Source organism: Siniperca chuatsi, linkage group LG12 (assembly GCF_020085105.1).
Source record: "Siniperca chuatsi isolate FFG_IHB_CAS linkage group LG12, ASM2008510v1, whole genome shotgun sequence".
Taxonomy (NCBI): Eukaryota; Metazoa; Chordata; class Actinopteri; order Centrarchiformes; family Sinipercidae; genus Siniperca; species Siniperca chuatsi.
The window spans coordinates 6,074,485-6,081,716 of record NC_058053.1 but is presented as its reverse complement, the minus strand read 5'-3'; the positions used below and the strand labels follow the sequence as shown (position 1 = coordinate 6,081,716).

The following is a 7,232-nucleotide window of genomic DNA, read 5'->3' as shown; positions in this document are numbered from 1 at the left end:
TTGCATTAAGCATAATTATTAGTTAAAAGATAAGTCAAGTTATGAATCACAAGCAAATTAAGCATCATCTTTTGCCAGTGATACTGATTGATTTACATTTTAGATTTATACAATTTCTACTATATGAATCAGTTCACTGTATATGGAATTTGATGAAAACAGAATTCAATGTTTTTGTGGTTGGTGGTACAGCAGAATGGAAGGCATACAGAGGAGTCATGTTGTGCAAAGAAGAAATAGCAAGTCACTCTCAGCCTCCTGTTGCGTTTTGTTTTGGCAGACCCAGGAGCAGACACAGAGGGTGCAGTTAAGTAAAAGGTTTAACGAACAATGATGGTAAGATGAAGTGGTTTAGCAGGGCTGATGAAGACAGGCTGGTGAGGTTGGAGATTGAGCTGAGGCGTCGTGTGGATGATGGCAGGGCGAAGACGTCGGCACAGTCCTGAGGCACGAGAGAGAGAGAAAAAAAAGTTATCCAGGAGCACAAGGAAAAAAATACCCACAAAAGGCACACTAGAAAGGCTTCAAAGCGATTTGACCAACCATCACACTACCTCTGAGTAGGACGGAACAATCTGGCAATGAGTGGCTCACAGAGCTGAGGTAATTGAGCTGAGAGTTGATGAGTAGATTGGAGCCAGGTGTGAGGCTGAACCAGGTGCCAGGAGAGGTAGCTGCGTCCACAAAACATACATACACACACATACAAACAGGGGAGGAGGAGACAGGGAAAAACACAGGGGAACGCAAGGAAAACCCGGAGTCACAGCTGGAGCCATGACACCTCCAATAGTCTAATTAGAAGACGGTCAATCATTCAATCAGAGTCTGTTAGAATCATAACATCAGTGTAAAGTCAGAGTAAGTTGACATATGCTGACGTCAACCTATTGAACAAGTGTTCAGTTTAATATCTTAGTGTACGACTTACTGAGTGACGTCAATGCCTTGTCATTGTTATCACTTTAGAACAAATTAAATAGCAAACAAAATTCTCTCACATTTTTTTTAATTTTTAAGCAGAGTTTTAGCAGAAAATCCATTTCCAGGGAATCCAATTATCTGAAATGAAAATGACTGCTTCCACCTATTTCCATGCCGCAGAAATGAAATACAAAATGGAATAGGCTCAACTGAGTAAAAGCTTATCTTTTTCTCTTTGAGAGATGAAGGAGGTCTCAGTATGCTTTTTTTTCCTCTCTCTTTTTACCGTGGTTGTCTTGGCAACAGGCTCCTGTCAGTCAGAATAACTTTATTCAAGCACAAAAAATGAACAGGAAACTTGTCCAGGTGGCACAGGTCATATTGACAACTTGTCTAAGTACATCCTGACACACTTGGGAGGAGTAAATTGGGGTTGTATCAAATCATATTTTCACTTCTTTTCATGATTGGTTTTGTGCTGTGTCTTTATAGTGCATGACATTTATGCAGCTGTGTTCATTTAATAGTGTGAGAATAAACATCAAATAACTATTCTGTTTTCACCTTGTGACCATTGTTCCTGAGTTCAGTATGGCAACACATTTGTCAGGCCTCAAAAATACACACGATGCATGTTGGAGATGAACCATAACTTTGTTTACATGTTTGTCTCAGCGTGGTATCGCCCCTGATGAGACACGTCAAAGCCTTATACTATAGTTCGGCCGATTGATTCCATGCTGTTCCACTGCCAGGCTTCCATTACAAACGCTTTGATTGGAAGCAGTACAGTTACAAAGGTTCATCATGTTTTAAGAGAACAAAAACTTCTCTGTCTTTCTTGGTGGCACCCCAGATGGTCCAGGCACACAGGATCCCAGGTAATGAAGAAGCATTTAAACTGTGCTTGTGTTTCTTTTACCCCAGAGTGCTTGTGTTTAAGTGAAGCGAATAAGTTTTCTAAAATAAAAATATAAAACAGCAGAAATTACCAGTACTTTTTCATTGGGGCTACTCATTGAAATGCCTTCCTTGGGGAAATAATGTTTGCATCTTAAACTACAATTTTATAGACAGTTTTTTTAATATATATATATATATATATATATATATATATACATGGTAATGGCGAACCAACCAGACATCATGGTGGTGGACAAACAGCAGAGGAAAGCCGTTGTGGTTGACGTGGCAATACCAAGTGATGGCAACATCAGGAAAAAGGAACATGAGAAACTAGAGAAATACCAAGGGCTCACAGAAGAGCTGGAAGGTGAAGGCGACAGTGGTGCCCGTGGTCATCGGAGCATTCGGGGCAGTGACCCCCAAACTGGAGGAGTGGCTACAGCAGATCCAGATCCCTGGAAGAACACCAGACATCTCAGTCCAGAAAAGTGCAGTACTAGGAACAGCAAAGATACTGCCGAGAACCCTCAAGCTCCCAGGCCTCTGGTAGAGGACCCAAGCTCGAAGGATGGGTGAAGAACAAAGTTGTTTTTTTACAAATATATATATATATATATATATATATATATATATATATATATATATATATATATATATATATATATATATATATATATATATATATATATATATATATATATATATATATGTATATATATATGTATATATATATATATATGTATATATATATATATATATATATATATATATATATATGTATATATGTATATATATATATATATATATATATATATATATATATATATATATATATATATATATATATATATATAATATATATATATACATATATATATAATGTATATACACTGTCTCCCTGCCTACCCAGTGCATACTAGGAAAAAGGATAAAGTGCATACTAGGAAAAGGGATAAAGTGTAAAGAGAAAATGTTTTATTTTTTCACTTTTTTCACTTCTCTTCTTCTATCAGCACTTCCAGTCAGAGTCTTTGGACGCTGTTTTTCAGATCACTAAGGGTATGAAGAGATGTCTTTGTACTACTGTAGTCAACAATAATATAACCAAAGGCTAAACCTAGAAAATGGTCTGACAACTACTGGGGTGTTTCTTAAATCTTAACACCACATTCTCATTAATGGTTAAAATGGCTGATTCCTTGTAGAGAGTGTTTTTGGATTACAGATTATGAGGAATACAGCTTGCACTTTTGTAACACCACCTCCCCCTTCTAATCATTTGGATGTCTAAAAAGTGATTCAAACCATATAAATCCAGGAAGGGGGAAGTTCAAGTACCAGAGGAAGTCATTTACCTATCATTAACTCTTTGTTTTTGATAGCTGTAACAAGATTTGAGGAATATTTCTTTATTTCTCTGACAGTTTGGGTGGGTGCTAAATGTTGTATGTAACACCCCACAAGTGTTTTGACTGGACTCATCTCACTTTAACACATTAACTTTAACAATAATGTGATTCCACTGTGTGAATCACTATCACTATAATTTTATAAATAACTGATATTACAGTGCTACATGTTCAGCCTGACATAACGCCGTTACCACTGAGTTTTATTAATTACATTGAGGGAAACTGTCAGTAGTTAAACTATACTGAAAAGTCAGTATAGTTAAACTGAACTGACGAGAACTGATTAGCCCGCAATGTTAATTCAAAGCCATTACATATTCCCCTCAGGTGAGCCCACCAGGAAGTCGCTTTAGCAGTAGAGGGCACTGCCATGTCACATAATATGACACAAATGAATTAATGAACTGCTTAATTAGAAGACACATACTGCTCATATTGCGGGGGTGTATTCACAGTCTAGCACTCATGAGACACCTGACAGACTGTGTCTTGCTGGAACAAGCCCAGAGGAGATGGAGCGTGACTAGCTGTGACACTGTGATGTGATGTGTCATGCCAAAGGTTGTGCCCTCTCTGTCCTTGCCTACATCACACTTGTAGACCAAAGGAGCCTGTAACATGTTGCATGGCACATTACACGGGCCACTGGTTTTGTCTGAGCAGCAGCACGTTATGTTGTCCTGTATATTGTTGTTTATTTTCTGCAGTTTTATTTTGGGAAGTTTGTCCTATTAGTTTAAGGTGTAATTTGGATTAACTTTGAACACCAGTTCTTGTTTGTTCCTATTACAGAGCATTGCGACAATAACCTCTTTAAAATATAAAGTGTCCCATCACTATAACCTCCCTGTGCCCTATTGTTCCCATAAAATCAAGGGCAGGATCAATGCCGTTAGCAGGCAACATTTATTTTGTGAGTTAGCCAAACTACAAAATGAAATGGTTGTCTGTTATCTGGTAAACGCACATCGCAAGTCAGTGTCTGTCTTTACACTGTATTTTTAGGGATTGAAATGCCACAATGTGAAGACTGCATTTTTTCACTGTTCACAAAGACCAGCTGTCTGTCAGTCAACACACAATTGTTAGCATTAGCTGCCTATGCACATCATTTTCTAGCCCAGTATGCTGCAGCTGATAGCAGTCGAATAATGACAACAGCTAATTTTAGCAGATAGTAAATAATAGTCGTAATCCCCAGTTATTTCTGATATGATATAATATTTACTCTCTTTTAGCTCTGTTTTTGCTTTCTACCAACTCCTGAGGGAAATATCTGGCTCTTTAGCTGCTAAATGCTCCATTATGTTCACCAGCTAGTTGCTAAATGTGTCTGTCTGCTGCTTGGGGCTGAGCAGAGATGGGCAAAGGTACATCAAAATGTATCTTGTTACCAAATACAAATACCCCTCAAATAAATGTATCAAAATAAAATACAAAATACTGGTGCCAGAAAATGTATCAAGATGTATCAAAATACAGGAAAATACATTTGTAACATTGGGTATTCTGAATTTGTACAAAATGGCAGAACATTCAGATTTTTATAATGTATACAAGGTATCATACACAGTCCAGCCAATTTTTTCAGCCCTGTCAAATACCAATTACAAAATGCTCAAAAGTAATTGAAATATGTATTTCAAAAACAAGTAACAAAAATACTGCCCATCTCTGGTGCTGAGCAGGTGGTTTACAGTGGGATTTTAGAGCTATTGCACTGAAAACAGCTGCCTGCTGTGGCTGAAAACTACACAGTAAAGGTGTGGGCCGAACCGCTAAACCATGAGCTGAAAGACGGTGTAGTCCCTCATTCGTCCAGGAGTGTTCTATCGTAGACAAGGTTTCAGTCATGGTCCCCTGGACACTTTTCAGAATCAAGATGTTTCGGCCACTTCACAAAAGACTTTATCAGCACAGACGACACGCTAACTCACTAAAAGCTTAGGTCAGTTTCAGGTGAAACTAGGCAGGGTAATCAGCAGATACTCAGGTAGACTCCTTCCTGAGGGGAGGGCTTAAGTAACACAGAGTAGCTTAAATTTCTGAGTTCCCGGTCCATTTTTCACAATTGAAAATGACTTCCGGATTGGAGACGAAACGTCTTGATTCTGAAAACAGTGTCCAGATGACTACGACTGAAACCTTTTCTACGAATGAGCTGAAACTCACTATAAAGCTCTGTAAAGTTGAGCGATGCTACAGATTCAGTTGATAATTCTCTGAAGGTTCATCAATACAAGTGCCCCTTTCACATTGTCCAATTGTTTTTACATTGTCATTACATACATTGTTATCAGGATCTCTGGACATTCAGGCTGAGCAGCAGTTTGTCCTGTTAATCTGTGAAATTTTAATGTTACCAAGCTAACGTTAGCAGTGTTAGCTAGATACAGAAGAACTTTAAAGTCAACTTCAAGTAAAATACTGGTAAAATATTTGTCAGTGGCACAATCCTGATGAAAGAGGATTGCTTTCTTCCATTTGTCTTCCATATAATTTTATAATTTCTTTAATACTCAAATTTCTTTAGTGTAATCAAGAATGAAATTAGTCTAATATGTCTAATATAATGTCTAATATGAATTCTTGTATTATTTTAATATTAAAAGTCACTTAAATGTTCTCTTTTAGTATGCATTAAAACATCCCAGCCTCTGTAAATAATCCAAGAGAGACTAAACTGTAATTTCCTGGATTGAAATGATGTGTTATGGATAGGAAGCAGCTGTGGATACCTAGGTGTATAATATTGATGAAATTCCAATATTCATCAAACAGTCCCCCAATCTAACTGTAAGTGGTTATTTAAATTTCATGAGATGAGACTAAAATTGGATTTGACATTTCTCATGTCCATGTATTAGCATTTCACCACCAGCCCAAACTCTCCCATCATTCTCTTTGAATAAGCCATCTGCAAATGACAACTTGTTAAATAAATTAAATGCTGATTAGACCACTGATGCAAACACATGTTTTGCATACTGTGTGTATATGAAAGACTCTTTGAATTGCTTTCTACCTCATTACCCTGTCACATTCTACTATTGATTATTTTCACGTGGAAGGTCTTACTGTATTCAAGATGGTGAAATCCTGACATCTTTTCTTGAATTTGCATACGTTTCACAAGCAGGTGCAGAGGATTGGAGGTTTTTTGCAGAATGGTAAAGGTTTGTTTCCAGTTATTTCAAAGTAATTACTGTGTTTCTATCAAGTTGTATGCAAATTAAGGCTGACAGATGTGTAGCTGATAATTACTTGCCAGTGAATTCATGCCATGAGTGAACACTTCTCCTACAATGGATGTGCTTAGTCAAACATAAGAAATAATATTAGCTCTGACAACTTAGGCTACCTGATGATCTATGGTAACCAACAGTCAACACTGAGGAGCTTTATAGTGTTCCACAATGGTTTCAGGTTCAATCCCCTTAGAAATCCCCTCCATTCCTGTTCAATTGTCAAGAATGTACTGTATTTGCTATACATTAAGCATGTATGTTTATAATGAGGTATATTAAAGTAATTAAGCTAGTTTAGACCACAGCTGTGTGTCATGAATAGAAAACCTCAGAAACGTTATGAGCACAGATGTTATAGACTGCCAATGTAGATATTAAATATTGTCATCTACAATGGATGTTTTTAAAATACAGATACATCATGTCCTACAATGTGAAACCTAAATCTAATTGGTCACAACATGATTTTCCGATTACGAAATGATTCGGAAAAGGAAACTTAAAATTATTGATATCCCAGTCTTCATCTCTGTCTCATTTTAACAAATTGATAAATGGATGGACTGTTGTGAATGGTGGTACTACGGTAACTGCCTTTTTCAAATGTGAAAATTATTTTAAAATCAGCTGTTCCTGCTTTGAATGTTTCCCTAAAGTGTAGAGTAAATGATAATAATATTTGATACACTAAATCTGATCTTTTGATTTAATTTTCAAAAACTGTAAAACGAAAGCAATTATA

At 36.8% G+C, this 7,232-nt stretch overlaps 1 long non-coding RNA gene across 1 annotated transcript; it reads right to left on the bottom strand.

The window, feature by feature from the left end:
• Nucleotides 1-256: 256 nt before the first annotated feature.
• LOC122885740 lies at nt 257-1,373 on the bottom strand. The gene is made up of 2 exons (XR_006380181.1): nt 555-1,373; nt 257-442 (listed from the first exon to the last, which is right to left on the bottom strand). It is a non-coding gene; the product is annotated as an uncharacterized LOC122885740 (long non-coding RNA).
• Nucleotides 1,374-7,232: the final 5,859 nt, after the last annotated feature.